Source organism: Typopeltis vanoorti, chromosome 13 (assembly GCF_054136105.1).
Source record: "Typopeltis vanoorti isolate ZY-2024b chromosome 13, IOZ_Tvanoo_1.0, whole genome shotgun sequence".
Classification (NCBI taxonomy): domain Eukaryota; kingdom Metazoa; phylum Arthropoda; class Arachnida; order Uropygi; family Thelyphonidae; genus Typopeltis; species Typopeltis vanoorti.
This window is the reverse complement of record NC_143561.1, coordinates 121,201,543-121,224,065: the sequence shown is the minus strand read 5'-3', so window position 1 is coordinate 121,224,065 and position 22,523 is coordinate 121,201,543. Positions and strand designations below refer to the sequence as shown.

The window sequence follows — 22,523 nt, the reverse complement described above, 5'->3', positions numbered from 1 at the left end:
AACGTTTTGTGATTAATTTTATACTTTAAAATAATTTCGTGAAAAAATAGAGAAACTTCGCTTGTTGCGCATTAATCTTGATTTTCAGATGAATCTGGTGAAACAACTCTATACTTTGTGAAAACAAAGTAACTTCTCTCATGAAAAGTAATTATTTTCGTAAGTTCCATGAGTAAAAAATTAAAATCTATCGTCAGTAATGTTTATTGCAAATGAGCTACACATGAATTATAAACAAAAATATTCGCATAACATTTATTATTATATAATAGAATATACTGAAATATTAATAATTATTTCACTCTAAGTGGAATTGCATATATTATTTATTTTACTCTAAGTAATATATTATTATTATTATTATTATTATTATTATTATTATTATTATTATTATTCAGGGACCACCATGGAATCCGTAAATTCAACGCGGGAAGTCCACTTGAATAATAATAATAATAATAATAACGTTAATCAACAATTATCAATACCTGTACAATATCTGTCATACTTAGACCGTCAAAGCGCACACAACTGACTGGCAATCCATTCCACTCGTTCATCCTCTCCAAGTGGATAAAAAAAATCTAGTCATCGCTCCCCTACTGACGACGCTATTTCTCAGTTTCCATGGGTGACTGCTAGTTTTCTTCACATCATTCACGTACTGAAATATTTCGTCCGCATCAATCATATACACCCTCCCATAAGCAACTTATATGACTCTATCATATACTACCTTATCAGCGGATTAACCAGCTTCTGTAATTTACAAATTTCAATATCTCCTAATATGGAGCATCACACAGTCCTGCCACCATCGCATTTACTCTCCTCTGAATCCATTCCACCTCATCCACATCACCAAAAAACCCATGAGATCATATTTGTGCACAGTAATCCAGATGAGGCCTTATCGAAGACTTATAAAGTAGAATAAATCTCTTCATATCAGGGTGTTCTTCATTAACCAGGTAATTCTATGAGCTGTTTTAGCTACTTTTGCGTTATGCCCTCTGAATTTCAACTCCATATCCACCAGAACACCCAAATCGCTGAAGTTCCAGGAGTAGACTCCCAGAATATGGTATACAGATGGTAATATTTTCATTACAAATTGCATAACCTTACATTATGCCACATTAATTGGCATCCATTTTTCATTGCCCTGAATCATTTCCTATAACATTGATTAACAAATTAAATAGTAGTAGCGCAAGACCAGAACCCTGTCGCACACTACTACTAACGGGCATTCTATAGCACTGTCCACCTGTACAGACTACTATCTGGCATCTAGGGGAGAATGCTGGTCTTGAAATTCACGCTTGCTCTTGTTATCATTCAGGGAATGAGAGATGTGATTGAAGTCTGATTAGCGGAATAATGAATTACTGACCATTTAAACTAAGTACAGGTAACCCTCGTATAAACGCGGATGTTAGGTTCCGCAGAAATGCTATGTTATATAAATCGCGTTATGCGAGTCTCAGATCACATAGAAAAGGTAGGGTTATGTTCCGAAATCGTTTTTTTTAATTATATAAATAACAATGACATATCCAACAAAAAATATAATTTATTTATTTCAAGTAATTCATGTAAGCTAAGAAAACATAAACTATGAAACAGTATAAAAATTACAAATTGTGCTTAAACTTTATTGCACATATTACATAAATGTTTTAGGCAAAAAAAATAGTGCATATTATAATCTTTCATAGCACGAGGATTTGAGGATTGGTTAATAAACTGGTTTTGTCATGTAATCACCTGATGCTTTACTACAAAACAGTAGAGAAATTCTATCTTTGGAAACTTTAAATCCATTAGCTGAGCTTTCATTTTTCGAAATTTAGGTGCGTTTTTGCACTTTTTTCCAATATAACCCGAATTCATCCGCACTGAACACCTGGTCTGCACTATAAATGTTTATAAACTTTGAGAGTTTTTTGTTTAATAAGATTTCCATCCATAGGAATTTTCTTTTGAGGTGCAATCTTCTATCGAAATCACTAGAGATAATAATAATAATAATAATAATAATTATTATTATTATTATTATTATTATTATTATTATTATTATTATTATTATTATTATTATTATTATTATTATTATTATTATTATTATTATTATTATTATTATTTTAACGGTGTCTCCATGGAGTCAAAAGACTCATCGCGGGAGACCCGACATTGACACACTAACCATTATTTGCACAATACCTGTCATACCTCTCCTTAAATTCATTCACAGTTGAAGCATTCACAACCAGTTCTGGCAAAGCATTCCACCCATTCACAACCATCCAAGTAAAAAATCTAGTCCTAACACCCTTGTTAACCACACTCTTACACAATCTCCAGGGATGACCCCTCGTTCTCTCACATCCTGCATTGGTCTTAAGAATATCATCAGTATCAATTCTGTAAAATCCCTTTAACAATTTATATACCTCTATCATATCTCCTCTCCTACGTCTATCAGCTAGTTTTTGGAGCCCACAGATCATCAATCTACCCTCATAGGGAACATCCCACAGACCTGCAACAATCTTTGTAACCCGCCTCTGAATCCTCTCTACCACTTCCGCATCACCAAGAAATCCTGGCGACCAGATCTGTGCACAATAGTCCAAATGCGGCCTTATTGATGCCTTATAGAGTGGAATAATAACTTCCCTATACCTGCTTGTTAGTGTGTTCCTCAACAACCATGTAATTTGATGTGATATTTTGGCAATCTTAGCAATATGCCCTTTAAACTTAAGTTCTCTGTCCACAATAACTCCCAAGTCTCTTGTCTCATCAACTTCCTGCAGTTCAGTTCCGTTAATATAGTAAACAGCATGCGATGTCATCCTCCCGAAGTGCATCTGACGTTGAAGTTGAACTGACAGCCATTTACCTCAGTCCATAGCGTCAGCCTATTTAAGTCATCCTGTAAAATATCCACATCATTTGAATTGATTATCGCTATTCCCAATTTTGCATCATCAGCAAACAAGTGGATATTTCCACTCAAAGTATTTCCAATATCATTGATGTACAAATTAAACAATAGAGGACCAAGAACTGAGCCCTGAAGTACACCACTAGTCACTTGCATTTTCCTGGACTCAGCTCCACCGTAAACCACTCTTTGATATCTGTCCTCCAGCCATCCTTTAATCCAAATCACCATCTTCGGATCCAAACCCATTTGCTCTAATTTATGTAACAGAGTTCAATGTGGAATCCTGTCAAAAGCTTTTGCAAAGTCAAGCAGTATCACTAAGTAAGGATTTCCTTTATCCAACTTTCCTTTATAAACAGATTTCTCCATTAGAATATCACGTACACGAGCAACGCGCTTTGCACTTATCGCTGACCCAGCAATAAACACTTTCTCCGATTTTATGTTCATTTTGTTTGATTGTTCGAATTGTTGATTCATTTAAATTCAAAGTCCCTGCAAAAACTCCTGGTTTTTCTCTATTTTTCAACCGATCCAAGAATTTGAATATTTTTATTTGAAAGAAATTGGTTTTGGCAAAACCAATTTATTTATAAAGGGCAAAACCAAAATTATTTGGTTTTGCCCTTTTCTTTGCAGTTTGTAGCGATTACTATAAAAATAATTTTTTTTACACAAAAAAGCAAGCATTACATATTGTACGTAACTCACCAGAAAATAAAGTGCTCAGCTTGAGATGAACACACACACATATGATTTTTAATGCACTTTCCTGGCAGAAACGAGAACAATTTTCAACAATAAACGTTTTATACGGTAAACAATTGAGGTACATGCGTGATAAACGGTACGTCCACTAATATAAATTCACTACTTATAATTACATGCGGGATACAGGCAGACACAAATTTAACGAAGATAAAATTTGATTTTTAAGTCGCGCGGTGAAAAACATGAAACGATAAAGGTTACTACAATTTGTAGACGGTGTTTTTATTGGAACCGTGTTGTATAAGTACAGCGTTCAACAAAGGTTACTACAATTTTAGACCGCGTTATACAACGGTTACCTGTATTAAGAAATTTATGTACATTTAATCATACAAATACAACATTTATTTTACAAATGATATTCTACCTTTTCAATTTAGCTACCTTAATACAAATTCTACCCTACAGTTCTACTTTATGATCTGGTCAATAACATTATCATAAAAAGTTGGTTGTAACTTAATTTTCCCAAGCAACACGCACACTTGTAAAGGCTGGCTGAAGCTTACTGGCTAGACTACTTTGACTGCGTATGGCCCGTGTTCAAGCAACAGGGTGAGATGACGTGGAGGGAGCAGAAATGGCTATGCACGCGTATGAAATCACAGTGCTGAAACGAGGACCTGGATGCTTCCACAACCGAGCAAGCCAAGGTGGCTTGACTAGCTTCGGCTTTCGATACACAACGCAAAGCTCAATTATTGCCGCGCAAGCTTAAAACGTATTCTGTCTACCTAAATGGAATTTATTTAAGTTAAGGGATATTATATCCCATATTGTTTCTTAGCCGAATAAGAAACTCAAAGAGTTTCATGCCGAATATAGAAGCTATATAAAGTTCGGCGATTCCAAGCGTAGGCAAATACCTGAATAGTGCAGTACCTGACCCTTGAAGGTAGTGCAAGCTGAGGCAACTCATAGAAAGGGAAGCTGAGACAACTCATATGAACTGCCTTAGCTTGCACCACCTTCAAGGGTCAGGTGCTGCACTATCCGGGTATTTGCTTACGCTTGGAATCACCGAACTTTATATAGTTTCTATATTCGGCATGAAACTATTTGAGTTTCTTATTCGGCTAAGAAACAATATGGGAAATAATATCCCTTAACTTAAATAAGTTCATGTCGCCGAATTGTAGCCTTTGGCTCTTCATTATAATTAGTAGCTAAATGGAATGCTTATAAATGCATCGCTTTAATAACAAATAAATATTACTTCTTTCTCAATTAATGAGCTTGCATGGCAAGCATGGAGAATTCGCCACTGCTGGTATCTCACCATCAACCAATCTCTTATCCATATCACTAGCTTTATGTCCATACACAGTTGATGTAATTTATGTGCAAAGATTCCATGCCGAATTCTATCAGACGCCTTCGCGAAGTCCGATAGTATAACGTACAGCCATTAACTTTATTAAATTCAACTGTCACCCTATAACAAAACGTGAGTAAATTACTCTGAAGCATGACCAATCCTTCACAAAGCCATGCTTCATGCAAGCCGCTAGCTGATTTTATTATTATTATTATTATTATTATTAAAAATCGGCAACTAATGTTTGTTCCCGCATAGGGAATAGGCGAGGCCGTTTTAGCTCTATCTAACTTTTGGAGACTAAGTGGGCTGTTCAATCTCCACTGGTAGCTAATCAGAGATAACTAACCCAAAACTATCACTAAATACTCGGTACACAGTGAAGAAGGCGGCTAGCAAGTGCTGCCATCTCGTGGTCCCTAACCCTAATATTATATTTTTAATGTCTGAAAATAGTGTGGGTTCGACGGCCGATTCTCTTGAGTCTACGGGACGAAAAACCCGAGTTGCCTGTGCCAGAGATCGACTAACTCGGGAACCGGTCGAGAAAAGGCTTAGAAAATGTTCCTCTAGTCGGCGGCTAGTTTCGAACCAAAGTCTTTCGTCGTGCGGTCAAGCGTCGATGAGTGCAAGCGCAACTTCTACTGATTATCAGAAAATTAATATTATCAGAATTAAAATGATCAGAATAGAATATTATCAGAAAATAAAATAGACATAAACCTAAAAATTGCAAATTATTTAAAATAACAGGTGTAATTAACTTTATATTTAAGCCAAACCTAGTAAAAATAAATAAAATAAAAAAAAACGGACTAAAAGTATACAATACATTTGCCCTACCAGTCCTATTGTATGGAAGTGAAATCTGGACAATAAAACAAAAAAGACAAACAAAGATTAATAACAGCTGAAATGGAGTTTATGAGAAAACTTGCAAAGTATACTCTATTTGATCACAAAACAAACGAGGGAATTATGAAAGAATTAAACCAGGATTCAGTAATAGAAAAAATTAAAAAATATATAAACACAAATGATTGGTACATGTTGAAAGAATGAAAACAGAAAGGGTACCAAAAAAAAAGCCTTCAAGTACAAAGCATTAAGAAAACGAACACTAGGATGTCCTCTTAAGAGATTCAACCATGACTTCTAAGGCCAGAACCACAGAAAGATTATCAATAAAACCCCTAAAGCATTAAGAAAAAAAAAAAAAAAAAACAGGACGTCCTCTTAAGAGATTCAACTATGACTTCTGAGGTCGGAACAGGCCACTCTAGGCCTAAATGGCATGATGATGATGATGATGATTATCAGAACCCTAGGAACTTACAGACAGCTGAAAGAGGCGCTATATAAATATTACAACGAGACTGCAAATTAGAGGGAAATTACAGTACTCTCTCTCTCTCTCTCTCTCTCTCTCTCTCTCACACACACACACACCTGTAACAAACCCCTCTCAAACATCATTACAAGGATAAAACACGCCATATCCAAATCTTGCAAAAAAGTTAAACCATGCACAAATAGTGGCAGTCCGTGACTGCCTGTATTCGCCTCTACATGTTAAACGAAAAAAAAAAAAATATATATATATATATATATATTAATCTTCATTATTTACTCGGTAGAACTGTATATAAAAAGGATATTAAATGACCAAGAATGACAAGTTCAATGTTAAGATACAACTAGTTTCGTTGAATATATCAACCTCTTCAGGTATCACTGGCAAAGAATTAAATAAAAAATAACAGATACATGATAAAATACATTAACAGATCTAGAAATAAAACACACAAGAACATTTACATTTAAAAGAGAGGAATGCGTGCTTGAGTTCCAACTGACGTAGACTACGTGCGACAGCTGGCGTGAGTGCGCCAGTATTGAATAGTGGCAACGTGTGCGTCCGAGATATTATAGCTAAGGCTATTGTTAATATTAGATGAATCAAGCGATATTTCTCTTGATTCAATTATTTTTTTTTTTCAAGTTCATCATAGCACACATGGATATTAGAAGTTAGTGGCCAGTCTACGAGGTGTTGGCGGCCCTCATCCGAGTTGATAGGGAAGAGAACGTGGCTAGAAAGAGCGCTGGCTCTGGTTCTCTGGATGAAGGACGCGAACTTGAAAGAAAAATAATTGAATCTAGAGAAATATCGCTTGATTCATCTCATATTAACAATAGCTTTAGCTATATTATCTCGGATGAAAAGGTTGCCACTATCCAATACTGGCGCACTCACGCCAGCTGTCGCACGTAGTCTACGTCAGTTGGAACTCAAGCACGCATTCCTCTCTTTTAAATGTAAATATACTTGTGTGTTTTATTTCTAGATCTGTTAATGTATTTTATCATGTCTCGGTTATTTTTTATTTAATTCTTTGCCAGTGATACCTGAACAAGTTGATATATTCAACGAAACTAGTTGTATCTTAACATTAAACTTGTCATTCTCGGTATAGAGTAATTTAATTTCCTTATATATATATATATATATATATATATATTATTATTATTATTATTATTTATCATAATTTACTCGGTAGAAAATATATATAAAAATGAATTTAAATGACTGTATACTGAGAAAGAAAAGTTTAATTAGTAAAGGTGGAGCAAGCTCCCTCACTAAGGAGGGAGCTCGATCCACCTTTGCTTCGAGTTGCTTTGCTGTTGTACTACCAGGTGGTTACTTACGCTTGAATTCGCCGATAGTTCTTCGGCATGAAACTCATGTCGTAGTTTTCGATCTTAGAGTTTCGCATACTGGCTGTAAAATAATAAGGGATTTTTATCCCCTTAAATAGCCGTTTGGCTTTTCATCTTAGTTATAATATAATATAATATATGAACACACCTTTCCGGCATTCGTATAGTGAAGGTATACAAGTTCTTTTCACTTAAACTTTGATATCATAGGACTTAATTAATACCATTGGAGGATAATCGATGGCAATGCTGTAGCCAATGGAGTTCTAACTGAGGCTCGGATATTCGTGTTACCCTCCTGCCATGATCAGAGCTTTAATAGCTCAATAACACCTTATCCATACATTGTCCTCTACAGATAACGGGGAAGATGAAAGCATTCTTGCTTCGCCCCTTTAAGCCAGTCCTTATAAGGATAAAGACTTTGATATCATTCAGGTCTAGCTACTCACCGATGAGACCTCATAAAAAGGTTGAAACCGGTGTGGGTAGTGACCTCTCCTCATAATGTAAAGTAATATTATATTACATCTCCTAGGAGCTGTGTGTTTTTACATTATGAGAAAATATCAAGGAAAGTGAGGGATCTTGCTCCACCTTTGCTTCGAGTTGCCTTGGTGTTGTACTACCAGGTGGTCACTTACACTTGGATTCGCCGAGAGTTCTTCGGCATGAAACTCTTAGATCGTAGTTTTCGATATTAGGGTTTCGCATACTGGCTGTAAAATAATAAGGGATTTTTATCCCCTTAATTTAATTGACTTCGCCAGAAAAAATAGCCGTTTGGCTTTTCATCTTAGTTATAATAGTAATAAATATAATACAGTATTATTATATAATAACATACCCATAAATATGGGAAAAAACCAGTTAACATATTTTAATCCAGACCTGTGTAGCTCAGTGAAAGTGGCGCATACGTCCTCTGCGTTTGGTCGCTCGAAGTTAGACTTAGGTTCAAGTCTAGTCGCCGACTGGAGAAACTTAATCTAAGCCTATTTTCGACCGGCTCCCGAGTTAATCGATTTCTGGCACAGGCAAGCGGGTTATTTCTCCCTGAAACTCGTGTTTTTCGTCCCGTAACTTCAAGAAAATCGACAGTAGTATTCACATTATTTCAGACAGTAACATATCCTGTTAGGTACCAAGAGATGGCAGCACTTCTTTGCCAGCCACTTCATCGGTGGCTGCCTATAATTAGTGATAGATAGACATGGGCCAGCTATCTCTGATTGGCTACCGATAGAGATTGAACTGCCCACTCAGTCTCCAAAAGCTAGATAGGGTATAAAGGCCTCGCCTACTCCCTGTGAGGGAATAAAAGGCGTTAGCTGATTTTCTAAATCTCTACCAGTAGCAATTCAGAGCTATCTGGCCCAAGTCTGTCACTAATTACATGGCGTCCGATGAAGAGAGGCTACTGAGAACTGCTGCCATGTCGTAGTTCCTAATCCTACTGCTATGTTTACTGTCTGAAAACAGTGTGGGTTCTACGGTTGATTTTCTTGAGGTTACGTGAGGGAAAATCTGAGTTTCCCGGAGGGGAAAAAATCGTCTTGCCCGTGCTAGAGATAAACTAACTCTGGAACCGGTGAGAAAAGGACTTAGTATAAGTTCTCCTAGTCGTCGACGAGAATCAAACTTACGATGCTCTCTTTGGGCAATTTAGCGCCTAGACCGCACACGCCACTTCCACTGAGCTACATATGTCGAAAAGGAAAGTGCACAGTGAGTGGGATGGGAGAAGGTAAAAAATGATATTGCAAGCCGAATTAGAAGAATGAAAAATTAACAAATGTATTTTAACAATCTCATAATATTTTAAATGTTAATGTGATCAACTAGTATTCCCCGTCGCCATCATCGCCCGTGAAAATAAATGTTGATGCAGACGTCATTGGTTCCTAGGAGTTTGAAGAAATACCGTCATTCGTTTGTTCAATTATATCTGCATCATGAAGTTCGGCATCAACTTATCAACATTAATAATAAAAAGGATGCATTGTATGCATCCGAAGTTAATCAGGCTCGTCCATCAACTTCACAGTGTTTTCAAATATTGCCATGTATAAACCCCTAGATCAGTTAAATTTACAATATTTCTGGTAGCTCCGATAGTTTTCTTTCTGTGGCGTTATTTTCCTCATCCTCAGATGAACCTGAAGACAATAAACGCAAAACTAATAGTTGCTTATGTCAAAAACAGGATAATATAATTTATTATCTTTTTTTTTCTTTTTAAAAATTTCGAAACAACGTAACTTTAAAGGGTAATTTCTGAATTGTCAGAAATTTCAAAAAAAATTTGAAAAATCCGTCGGCATCAAAATTTGAGTTAATCGCAAATGAAGGCTCAAAAATGAAAAGGGTTTGTTGAAACATCTTCTAAAAATAAACGAACTGGAACTCGAAGAAAAATCCCGAAGAAATTAATTATATAACATAGAGAAAAAAATTTGAAAGAAAAGTCATATAAATGCGTATAATGTAACAATGGACATGCTACTTCATTGATTTAACTGAAGATATTTCAAATACTCTGTAATATTTTACAAAGAATTTTCATATTGGATACCATGGATTTTTCCCTTATAGGAAGTAGGCAAGTCCGTTTTAACTCTATCTAGCTTTTGGAGACTGAGTATACAGTTCAATCTCGACCCGTAGCCAATCAGGGATAGCTAGCTCATTGCTATCACTAACTATAGGTGGCAACCATTGAAGAGACGGGCAAACAAGTGCTACCACCTCTTGGTACATAACCCTAACTGGATGTTTTCTGAAATAATGTGGGTTTTACGGGCGATTTTCTTGAGTTTACGGGACGAAAAATCCGAGTTTCATGGAGAAAAATCTGCTTATCAATGATAGAGGTTAGCAATATTGCAAAGGAAAGATTACAAGCAGAGTTCATGGATTTTGCAAGAAACGGAGAATATTCCAGCTCTTGCTAGAGATCTCTGAATGGAAATGTTGACACAGACAATGAGACAATGAATGACTGCTATAAAAAAAAAATATTACTAGCATTGTAAACTAAATCTGGAAAAAAACTGTACATCATGCTACTATCAGCTTTTAACTACGATTTGCAGACTTCGGCATAACAGTGTATTTCTTAACCTTGAAATATATTATTACCCTAATATTCAGTTACAATGCCCATGAGGCCTATAAGTCAGGTATGGCATTCGAACCCAGGTTATTACAACCAAAGGCATCGTGGAAACCGACTGAGATATGAAGGCTCCCAATACTTTAATGATACCTTATGTCAGCACCTTATTTTCAAAAAAGTTATCCTGTAAGAGGTCTTTTTCATAACCAAACTACACTGAAAAATTGATTTCTACAGTCACATCGTGAACGTTCATGTTAATCTCAAAAACACGCATTCAAAATGAAGTTACGATGCTTTCTCCAACCTGTTTGAGTTAGCATCTCTCATTTATTGATGAACGAATGGTATGACTTGTTCCCAGTAAACGTGTAAATAATCGTAATATGTACGAGAAGCTGTTCTTTAATAAAGTTTTGTACGCAGATTTTTGTTCTTCCACAGCGAAGAATTTTTCCAGGCCTACTAATAACAGAGGCCTTACTTTCTCTCTCAAGATTTTCTTGATGTACAGAAAGATTATTTTGAAGTGGCTTCTTTGTGTGTGTGTGTGTGTGTGTGTGTGTGTGTGTGTGTGTGTGTGTGTGTGTGTGTGTGTGTGTGTGTGTGTGTGTGTGTGTGTGTGTGTGTGTGTGTGTGTGTGTGTGTGTGTGTGTGTGTGTGTGTGTGTGTGTGTGTGTGTGTGTGTGTGTGTGTGTGTGATTTCAGTTCACTACTCAGAAACAGATCATATTTGGATTTTGTGTATTTATTTAATACTTCTTTCGTACTGGTATCATCTGTCACCGAATAGACATTCTGGCAATTGCCTGAAGACGCGCGATTTCCTGCTGTTTTAAGCCAATAATATTTTTTTTGGTACAATTCGATCCAATGAAATATTTGGGGAGCCTGACACGTTCATGTTTGCCTGCTGCAGAATTTTAGTAAAGTGTCTTTGGCAGAGTTTGAGCTTCTGTGGCAATGATACAGATTTTCTTCTGGGAAGATATGCTGCTGTTAAAGTTGCAACTGATCCTCTAGACCTTCCCTCCTCTGGCTTCCCTTCCCTTCCCTTTGTGGTATGAAGAAACGCAGATTTTTTTATACCACAAAACAGACAAACCGGCCATAAGAACGCAAAACCAAAAGACATAACACCTGGCACTCACACTTTGGTTCCTTTTGTCTTAATTACAATGTTCAAACTAGTACACATGATCCACATTCGAACGCAGAAGTGTCAGGAGATTTTGTTGTATCGTCAAGTTTTCACACACTGTGTCGTCTCTTTTCATTGCATCATTTTGTAAATCAAAGCCTGAAAGTTTTATTATGTATTCTGAATCTGAACGAAAGTCATTCTTGAAGATACCATAAATCTAGCTGTAATAGATGATTTGAGGATATTAAAATGTTTTTTAATGATTGGTTAAAGAGGCAGAGAGAGAGAGAAAGCAGAAGTCCATAACGAATATCAGAGATACTTCTGATCAAAGGACTTCATTAAAAGGTATGTTTAATGGCATGATACTTATCCATTGAACTACCAATCAGTCATGATAGGTAAATCAGCATTAGCTGTGTTACTGGGAGGTGTTATCTGAAAATGGTAGCTCCTGAAGACGCCAACAGCTCATTTATGTTTACCATTGTCTCAAGTCTGTTGGTTAATGAATTGCGATGTTCAGCCTTTTTCTCTCTGTGTATTTTCTTCAGTAGTGTTGTCAAACTTTTTCTTAATGAGAGCATGTTCTTGAAATATGACGTCGTATCAATTCTAAGTTATTTTCCATTTTTTAAATATCCTACTAAAGGGAATACACGCAAAACTCTCCTTTTAGAAAAAGGAGAGTTGTTATGTTGGAGTGAAACCGTATGAGACATATGAGTTGACTCGTTTTACGGTATTGCCTTGAAATTTCGTGGCGTAAATTCAAGAAAATTGATCGTCAAATCCACACTATTTTCAGACATTAAAAATATTGTGTTAGGGTTAGGTACCACGGAATGGTGGATCTTGTTAACCATCTCATAACTGCGTACCAATTAAATTATTGATACTCTTTGGCCAGTTATTTCTTACTGGCTACTAGTAGAGATTGAACTGTCAACTAAGTCTCCAAACATTAGATAGGGCTAAAACGGCCTCACCTACTCCCTATATGTGAAAAAAGGCATTAACTGTTTTTTTATTTGATTTATTTTTAATATACTTTTATTTTTATTCATATTACTCTGAAGCCTTTCTCTAAAGTCCAGGCGATTAATTTTTCAAGAAACTAAACACCTAGAGCGATAGCCTCACTTTGGATGTTGGAATTCAGATCACACCTAAAGACATCAAACACATCCATGAGCACAATCAAATATATATATATATTTTACGAGTTTCACAAGAAATGACCGACATCTATCCTTGAAGCTTACTGTCTTGAAATTGGTTGGGTTGGTGATGTTTCCGGACATTGTTCCTCACGTATCGTTCCATGTCATCCCACATTTATCTCCAATGTCCCTAATCCTAACAGTATGATTTTTTTTTTATAAAAATATTAAAAATAGCGTGGGTTCTACAGTCGATTTTCGTGAAGTTAAGGGACAAAAACCCACTGAGTTTCGAGAAGAAAAACCCACTTGCCCGTGCCAGAGATCGACTTCGGGATCCCGTAAAAAAAAAGACTTAATAAACTTTCTTCTATTCGGCAACTAGAACTTACGACACTCTTCCTTCGGGAGGTGTAGCTCTGCAGTGTATTAAGTTTAAAGGTCAACTCAGAAAATTCAATTTACAGGAACTGCTGAATAGGAGACGTGGTATATTATTGAGTATATAAGTTATTTAGGGGTTGTTACTAGATTAATGCAGAGGAGCTTTTGCATATAATGGAGAAAGAGAGGTGGAGAAAACAAAATGGAATCCTGGGAAGCTATATCATATAATGAGGGCATGAGCAAGAGAGTGAGGAGCAGGATTTTTGCATAGGGAGTTGTGAGTGATAGAATGCATTTCCCAAGTGTGGTGAGTGCAGAGACAGCGAACATATTTAAAGCGCTGTATTTGCGTGTGACAGTGGGACTTCCAGCGATGAGTCATTTGGAGGTTTGGTAATAATAATAGATTATTATTATTAATTTGCATATTAAATAATAATTTTATTTTAAAAATCTGCTAACGCATTTTATTCCCCTATAGAGAGTAGGTGAGGGCGTTTTAGCCCTATCGAACTTTTGGAGACTGAGGGGGAATTTCAGTGTTCACCAGTAGCTAATCAAAGATCGTTGACCCAAGACTAGCACGAATTATAAAGACATACAGTGAATAGACTGCTGAAATGTGCCGTCATTTGCGCTCCACAACAGTTAGCAGTCCACAGAAAGAACTAGTTCAATTTTAGTCACCGACTGGAGGAACTTAGATTCTCCAAACTTTTCTTCGAGCTTTTCTCGAGTTAGCTGATTCTGGAACGGGCAAGCTGGGTTTGGCTACAAGAGATTAGGATTCTTCTTCTCGTAAACTCAAGGAAATCGACCGTATAAGCCACACTACAGTATTTCAAATAATAATTAAATTTTATAATAATATCATTACGGTCGATTTTCTTGAGTTTACCGGAGAAAAACCCCAAGTTTTCGGGAGGAAAAACCCGCTTGCCCGTGCCAGAGTTAATCGATCTCTGGCACGGGCAAGCGGGTTTTTTCTCCGGTATACTCAAGAAAATCGACCGTAGTACCCACATTATTTCAGACAGTAACATATCTTGTTAAGGGGAGGTACCAAAAGATGGCAGCACTTGCTTGGCAGCCTCTTCATCGGAGACTGCTATTAGTGATAGATAGACATGGGCCAGCTATCTCTGATTGGCTACCGGTGGAGATTGAACTGCCCACTCAGTCTCCAAAAGCTAGATAGGGTATAAAGGCCTCAACAAAAAGTTAAGTAAGCTATGGGAATAAGATGATATTCTGCTTTTGGCTTTTGATGAGAACGGACGTATTATTTTAGACTGAGCATGATACATTGCATACAAGTTTTCTCAGTAATCTCACATTGCACTGGCGCTGACACAATTTGATTCCTTCTGTCTTCCCTCTGCATGAAACATGCAAGAGGTCAAATGGCCAGCAGGGCCCACCCGCAATGAGAATCTGGGGTGAGTTTAAGGTTTTATAGGAAGGTAGGTTTCCAAACTGTGGCCAAGGGAGATACTGATACCCCTTTCCCCCAATTAGTAGGTCGCAACAAGACTGAATTTTGCTAGCAGACCAACTCAGTCTACAGGACTTTTGCTAGCAGGCCCGTAGCCTGCGGGATTACATATTGCTAGTAGTCCATCTAGGTCTACAGGATAACTTTGCTGGCAGGCCCGTAGCCCTGCGGGATGATTTATAGAGCTATCAAACAATTTCTGCTGGCAGGAAATCGCCACTGATATGGAAAACATCAAAGAGCAGAACCAGATCGTTAATAAGGAGCAGTCCCTAGAGGTACTGAAACAGATAATAGGAAAGCTTGAATCTGACTGGCCGGGTGTTGTAAAACAGTACATTCACTCTACTGATCAGGATGGAGAGGAGGAGGAGAATGAGATATAACAAGAAAAACTCATTACTGCTGTGTCGCCAAAATACCCCTGTCAAAACCGCACTCAGGGAAAGTATTCTAACAAAAGACAAAGAACCACAGAGGACCAGATGGATGAAGACTCACCAACACCAGACGTCCTGAGGAACATCGAAAAGGTTCCATCTGTTATACTAAGGGACAAGGACAAATGGACCACTGTCACATTAGCCCTTACGGAACATAAAATATCATATTCCTGGGTTAAAAATCAAAATGTAGGAGGTAAAATTCAGCCAGCCTCAGTCACTGACTACAGAAAATTGACAAAACTAATGGATAACAAAAGTATTTCTTATCACACTTTTGTTTTATCCAGTGAAAAGAATCTCAAAGTAGTACTTCGCCGGGTAACCGAAGGTGTCACCTCTGAAAAAATCACTGCTGACCTTATGAGTCTGGGAATAACACCAGTAAAAGTGAGCAGGATGCTCAGGTCAGATAAACAGCCAATGCCACTGGTGCTCGTAGAAATTGACAAGGCACAGAAAGAAATATACGAATTGACAAAGCGATTTGTCAATTATGCGATCTGTGGCCTCAGAATTTCTACTGAGCCACTTAGGAAAAAGTCGTCAGCTGGGCAGTGCAATAGATGCCAAAGGTTTGGCCATGCCCAAAAACTTTGCAAGGCAAATTATAGGTGTCTGAAATGCGGCGAGGGCCACCAGACATCATGTGTACCAAGCCAAGATCCACACCAGCTAAATGCGCCAACTGTGGAGGACCTCACCCTGCCAACTACAAGGGGATGCATTACACACACCGAAAGAACCAAGGGTCAGCCAAATCTACCCTTCCAACACATTCCAGCAATGCTCAAGACAGCCTTGCAGGTCGCACCGCAGTCCAAATTATCTGCAGCTTGACAACTCAGGAAAGAAAACAAATGCCCAAAACTTATTCAGGGGAAGCACGAACAAAGGCTTCTCCATCCCATGATCAAATAAGCTCAAATCTAACATCAGTATTAACTGCCGCACTAGCTACCATGCTACAAGAATTCAGTATGACAAATCCTCCGCCATCCTCCACGAAAAGATTTCTATGAGGTACCCACTCAATTCTGACAGCCCTCAATAATGAATAAAAGAAAATTCCATCCCAACGCTCTCGTGATTGCTGCATGGAACGCCAATGGACTGAATAACAAAATCATAGAACTGCAAGAATTCACTCACAGACACAATCCTGTCATAATATTAGTAAACGAAACACATCTCAGGCCAGCTAATAACCGCAAGTTACGGAACTATATTATGTACAAAACAGACAGACTTACCAGCAGTGGAGGAGGAACAGCCATATACATTAAAAACTACCTAAGCCACAACGTTCTGACCAATCCACAAACCAAGAACCTGGAGACAACAGGCATTGAAGTTCATACCAACAATGCTGGCAGTATCAAAATCTATGCTGTATATAATCCACCTAGCATTCCATTACTGGTATCTGACTTAGACACCATTCTCAGCTTCACAGACTCCATCATCATGGCTGGTAACTTTAATGCCAAACATACAGCCTGGTATAGCTCCACAATCAACGACAAAGGTCGAACTCTAAACCATTACTCAATACAAAATTCTATTGTTGTAGTCAGACCCACCAAGCCCACCCATCATAGCTCAGCTGGAAGCTCAGATGTACTTGACTTAGTCATCCTCAAAAACATCAGATACCAATATCAGTTGGAAACATTAAATGAACTTTCGTCCGATCACAACCCTATTCTGCTTAAACTCCATACACAAATGCAGTTCTCCCCTCCCCACTCTTTCCTATCTTGGGACAAGCTCTCCAGAATTCTTCCTGATCACAGTGGCCCAGTCCCTGCTATTCACACTAAAGAGGAGATAGACTTTGCTGTAAACAACCTAGCCAGTCAAATAAAAAAAAGCAATAAAGTCAGTTATCCAAACTACAGTCTTTCACCCTAGTGGTCGGATCCCCGAGGAAATCATGGATTTAATCAGACTGAAAAACAAAACCAGAAAGAGGTACCATAACACAAGAGCCCTGCAAGGTAAAACAAACCTGAATAAATTAAACAGACAAGTCGGTGAAGCTCTCCAAAAACATTGAATCCAAGACTGGAAATCCAACTAATGAAACTAAACCCAGAGGACAACTCCATTTGGAAATTCCTGAGAACCTTCCGCACTAAAAGGCAACTTGACCCCTAATTCAGACCAAGAAGGGAATAGCCCATACTGACAAGGAAAAGGCAGAGACTCTGGTAGACAACTTGGAAACTCAATGCAACCCCTCTTATGAAAATTTGAACATCAATCTTATCTAAAAGATTCATCGCCGAGTCAGGCAGGCCATACCATAACAAAAGGATGACCTAGAACCTGTCACACCCACTTCTCCGACAAAATTTATAAATATGATAACCCACATGAACAACAATAAGGCTCCAGGTTCAGATGGAATCACAAACAAAATAATCAAACTACTACAAACAAAAAGCCATTATAAATCTAGTCAACATAATCAATGCCATCCTCAGACTCAAGTATTTTCCCTTAACATGAAATATAGCAGATATCGCGCCAATCAAAATGATTGGAAAAAACACCCAGCTTCCTGAAAGCTACAGATCTATCAGTCTTCTGTCGAGCCTTGGAAAGATCGCAGACATAGTAATCCTTACAAGGCTTCAATCAGAAACGGATAAACTAGGTATAATTCCTAATGAGCAGTTTGGATTTAGAAAAAATCACACCACCATTCAGCAGAGCCACAGGCTGATCGAATTCATCTCCGAAGGATTCAACCGGAATCTCCACACAACTGTGGTCTTTGTAGATGTTGTGAAGGCTTTTGATGAGGTGTGGCATCAGGGTCTTCTCTATAACCTCATCATATTCAATATGCCTACAAATCTAGTTAAAATAATTCACTCATACCTTAAAGACAGATTCATGCAAATAAATGAAACTGTGTCAACCAGACGCAAGGTCCTGGCAGGTGTGCTGCAGGGCTCACTCCTGGTCTTGCTGTTTTCTATGTATATATAGCTGATATCCCTCAAAACCCAAGCTCAACAATCACTGCATTATATGCAGAAAGTACTGCATTATTAGCAAGATCTCCCAGCCCCAAATTAGCCATCAAAATACTGCAAAACAGTATTCACACACTAGAGAAATGGTTGGTGGACTGAAGGATCGAAGCAAATCCACAGAAGAGTTCATCCATACTGTTCACTAGAAAGAAGCCTCAGATCAAGGAAGATATACGTTTACTAGGAGTTAAGATCCCATGTCAGAATACAATCAAATATCTCGGCGTAATGCTCGATTAAAAAACTACTATTCACCAGTCATATAAAACACATAAGCTCAAAAACATCCAAAGTAATTCCGGTGCTCTACCCCATGATCAACAGAAAAAGTAAACTGGATACTCAGAAGAAGCTACTCATATACAGGATGGTAATACGCCTAGTCATCACTTGCGCATCTCCTACATGGAGTGATACCTCGGATACAAATATTCAAATGCTACAAAGAATACAGAACAAATGTCTGAGAATGAGTTTGATGCAATGGTTTATCAGAAACTCCCAGATTCACAGCGAAGTTAACATTCGCTACATCACATCCCTCCTTCATGACCTGGCAGAAAAGTTCTTCATCAAGACAATCATCCGAATCCACTCATCAAGCAAGCGTCAGACTACAATGAATCAGATTTCTGTAAATACAAAAGACCCAAATCAATTCTATGCTCAGCTAAACACAGCTATCTCACTGCCCTTTCAGGGCGAGCTTAAAGCTCAATAATTCTCCACTCAAAGAACTTTCGTTCTCAGACAAAGGAGAATATGAAAAGCATTTATGCTTCACCCATCAAGTCAGTATTTTTCTGCTAATGGAATAAAAGACGTTAACTGATAAAATAATTATATTTTATTTCCCCAATCGCATAAATAATTATGTGTGCGATTTCTAAATATCTTCTAACAACAATAACTACTACAATTTATTTGTATCTTCATTAAAAATATAAAAAACACTAAATTTCAAATTTCAAATTACCTCTGATGGTTTATGGAAATTTATTAGTTTCTACAAGAAAGCTAAATTCGTTAGATTTTATAAAAGAAAACTATAATGTAAGCATCTGCCATATGAGTTTTTTTTTTTTTTTTTTTTAAGTTTGATGCCTTGAAATGCGCCGAGATGAAATTGGCAACTCTCGGAGATGGCATTAAAACAATGAAGCTGAGGACTGTTTTAGGATAATTTCGGGTTTACGAAAGCAGCACGTGTTATCGTGGTTTAATATTTAGTTGTCGATTGTTGTTCGTATTTAGAGTGTTTATTTTCGGTTTTGGTCCTTGTTTGTGTATGCGCAATAAACCTTTGTTATGGAATCATTCCACTTTATTTTTAATAGGTACTGCGTTGTTTTATTTAAATTCATTTCACTGTAATAAAGCTCTTGAGTAAGGAGAGGTACGTTGTTTATGATAATACAGTAATTTTCGTTTTGTCAATTAGGAACATGCTTATTCAACGTTCACAATCAGCGTAGATGTCGTATCAATGGCGCCTCGGAAACTGCCCCAATGCTTAGTGTTTCTATTCCACTATTCACAGTAATATTCATACGTTGATTTTTACTGTGAATGTTAGTTGCCATTCGATCATAAATACTACTAATTCGGTCGGAATTGCTTTTGTGTAAATGTTAATATTAAATTAGCAACTTTTTATGAGAATCTAAGCAACGATCAATCGTTTTAATACCGTGGGCCAGCTAAAAGATTCAGATAATCTGTGTATGCTGTACAGACCAACCAGGTACTTTTTTTTTTCTTTCATGCCGTTCCTCCAGTAAACAAGCTGTTGGTGTCGCATTAGTTGCCGAAAATCGTTTAGAAAGCTTTTCGTAAACGTCGATGCTGTAGTGAATTCGAAGCGACAGCTTTTTGGTTGGAGTACGGACGCAGTGTTCTGATGTACTGCATTTACTGTTGATTTCCGAAGAATTATATTGTTGCAAGTTTTAGAAACTGTTATAACGAATTTTTGAGGTTTGTGATATCGCTTAGTCATGCACACACTACTGCAATTTCCTCACGATGTACTCATAGTTCGTGTGAACGTGCACCAGCACGTTTCAAACTGCTATGTAGGCAGCTCGAGCATTTTCAATCTGCTATGTAGGCAGCAATTTTTTATAAAATACATTTAGTAACTTAAGTTTTATCAGTCTCTACTTTTCTGCCTATTAACCAAGCTTTGTAGCCTATGCATAAAAACATTTCACATACACACACAAAGTTATCTTGATTGCTTACCTCTGGATTCCATTCATCCCTTCAGCATCTTCAAGAAACCTAGCCTCATCAGATTTCTGCAGTCTACCGCCATTAAACTAATGCACAACTTGTAATCTTTTCATTTCGAAGTGTATAATCTTACTCTTTACAACATTGAACCAGCAACTATTATGATATTATGAACACATCAAATTATGTAAATCATCCTACAGGATTGCCACATCACTTTAACTGTTGTCTCCTCTAGTTCCTGCTCAAATCCTTTCATGTATCATTAATGAGGAAATTGTGGGAATAAATGATCTATGTGGACATAAGGAGCATGTGAGGGTGAATATTAGGGGGTTATTGAGAAGAGAGTGAAAGAAAACTAGTGGGAAAGGTTGTCAGTGTGTTGTTTAGGAATGACAATGATGATTTGGGAAGGATAGCTAAAATCATGAATGGTATACTAGTGGAGCTGTGTGAGGAGAAGAGAGTACAGTTTGTGGATGTATGCCATGTTTGAGGGAAGAATTAAATTATACAAGTGTGATGGATTGCATTTGAATGGCTGGAGTAAGTGTTGCTGGATGGAAGCACTGTGTGTGTGTGTAGCAATTATAGTGTGTGATGCATGCAAGAGATTAAGTGAAAAATCAGGAGAGTGGTATTGAAGAGACAGAAGTGCTTGGTGGTGAAAAGTAGAAGTAGTGGTGTGAGAGATGAGGAGAAAACAAGAATGCAAGAGGAACAGGAAAATGGGTGTGGGGGAAGCCTGGGTGGACAGGTAGACATAGCATAAGGATTGTGGATGTTGAAAGTGTCAGCGACTGTGTGTATGAAGATGGAGTATATTGCAATGTGAGTGAGGAAGCTGAGACTGAACAGATATACATGGTAAGTGGTGATAAAGGTGATTGGGCAGGTATGGTGGAGAAATCACAACCAGCAAGTGACTTGGATAGGACTGGCTATAGATCTAAAAATGAATTACTGTGTTTGTTTACAATTGCCAGAAGTATCAGATGAAGTGGTTTCACTGATTGAGTTTATTCGCCCCCAAATCATTTGAATAAGTGAAAAATGGTTGAATGAAGATGATATTCCAACGAGAATAGAAATGGAAGGATACAGTATATTTTGCAAAGATAGAAAGGACAAGAAGGGAGGGGGAGGTGCTGCTGTCCACATAAGGTAGTCATGAAAGAGGGAAATAGTGGCAATGGTTATGAGGCAGTGTGGAGGTTGACAGGAAGACATTTAGTTGAATGTTGCTATAGGCCTGGAAATGTGGATGGTGATGAAGAAATGTATAAACAACTTAGATTAGTGAACAAAGAAAGGGTAATTATTATGAGTGATTTTAATTATGATGGTAATCATAATTAAGGAGAGTGCATTTGGGAATAAGGAAATTGAATTTCTTGAGTTCTTGAGAGATAGCCATTTCAGGCAGCATGTAAAGGAGGGCACACAAAGATCAAGAGTTTTAAATCTGATCATTTCATCAGAGGATGTAATTGTGAGTGGGGTTTCACACTTTCTTCCAGCTGATGAGAATGATCATGAAGTGATCACCTAGGTTGTAGCTAGCCACATACAGACTGTTATTATTCAGACATCCATTGAGTCAAAAAGTGGGAGTGCTGGTGTCTATTGTGAGGATATTATGTGGAATTATAAGGCTGGTGATTATGACAAGCTTAGGACAGCTTGGTGCTATAGCATGGAACGAGGAGTTGAGCAGTAAAG

General features: G+C 37.6%; 1 protein-coding gene across 3 annotated transcripts in view; it reads left to right on the top strand.

Moving 5' to 3' along the window:
- The first annotated feature begins 19,707 nt into the window (after nt 1-19,707).
- The window catches only part of LOC150100506 (activating signal cointegrator 1 complex subunit 1), a 215,244-nt gene continuing 212,428 nt past the window's right edge, over nt 19,708-22,523 (top strand). Inside the window, exon 1 of one of the 3 annotated variants that reach the window (XM_090403290.1) lies at nt 19,708-19,900. The gene's annotated coding sequence lies outside the window, so the exon portion shown is untranslated. Of the gene's footprint in view, nt 19,960-20,070; nt 20,308-22,523 lie in introns of those variants that run through there. The other 2 variants (XM_090403289.1, XM_090403291.1) reach the window with 2 other exon arrangements.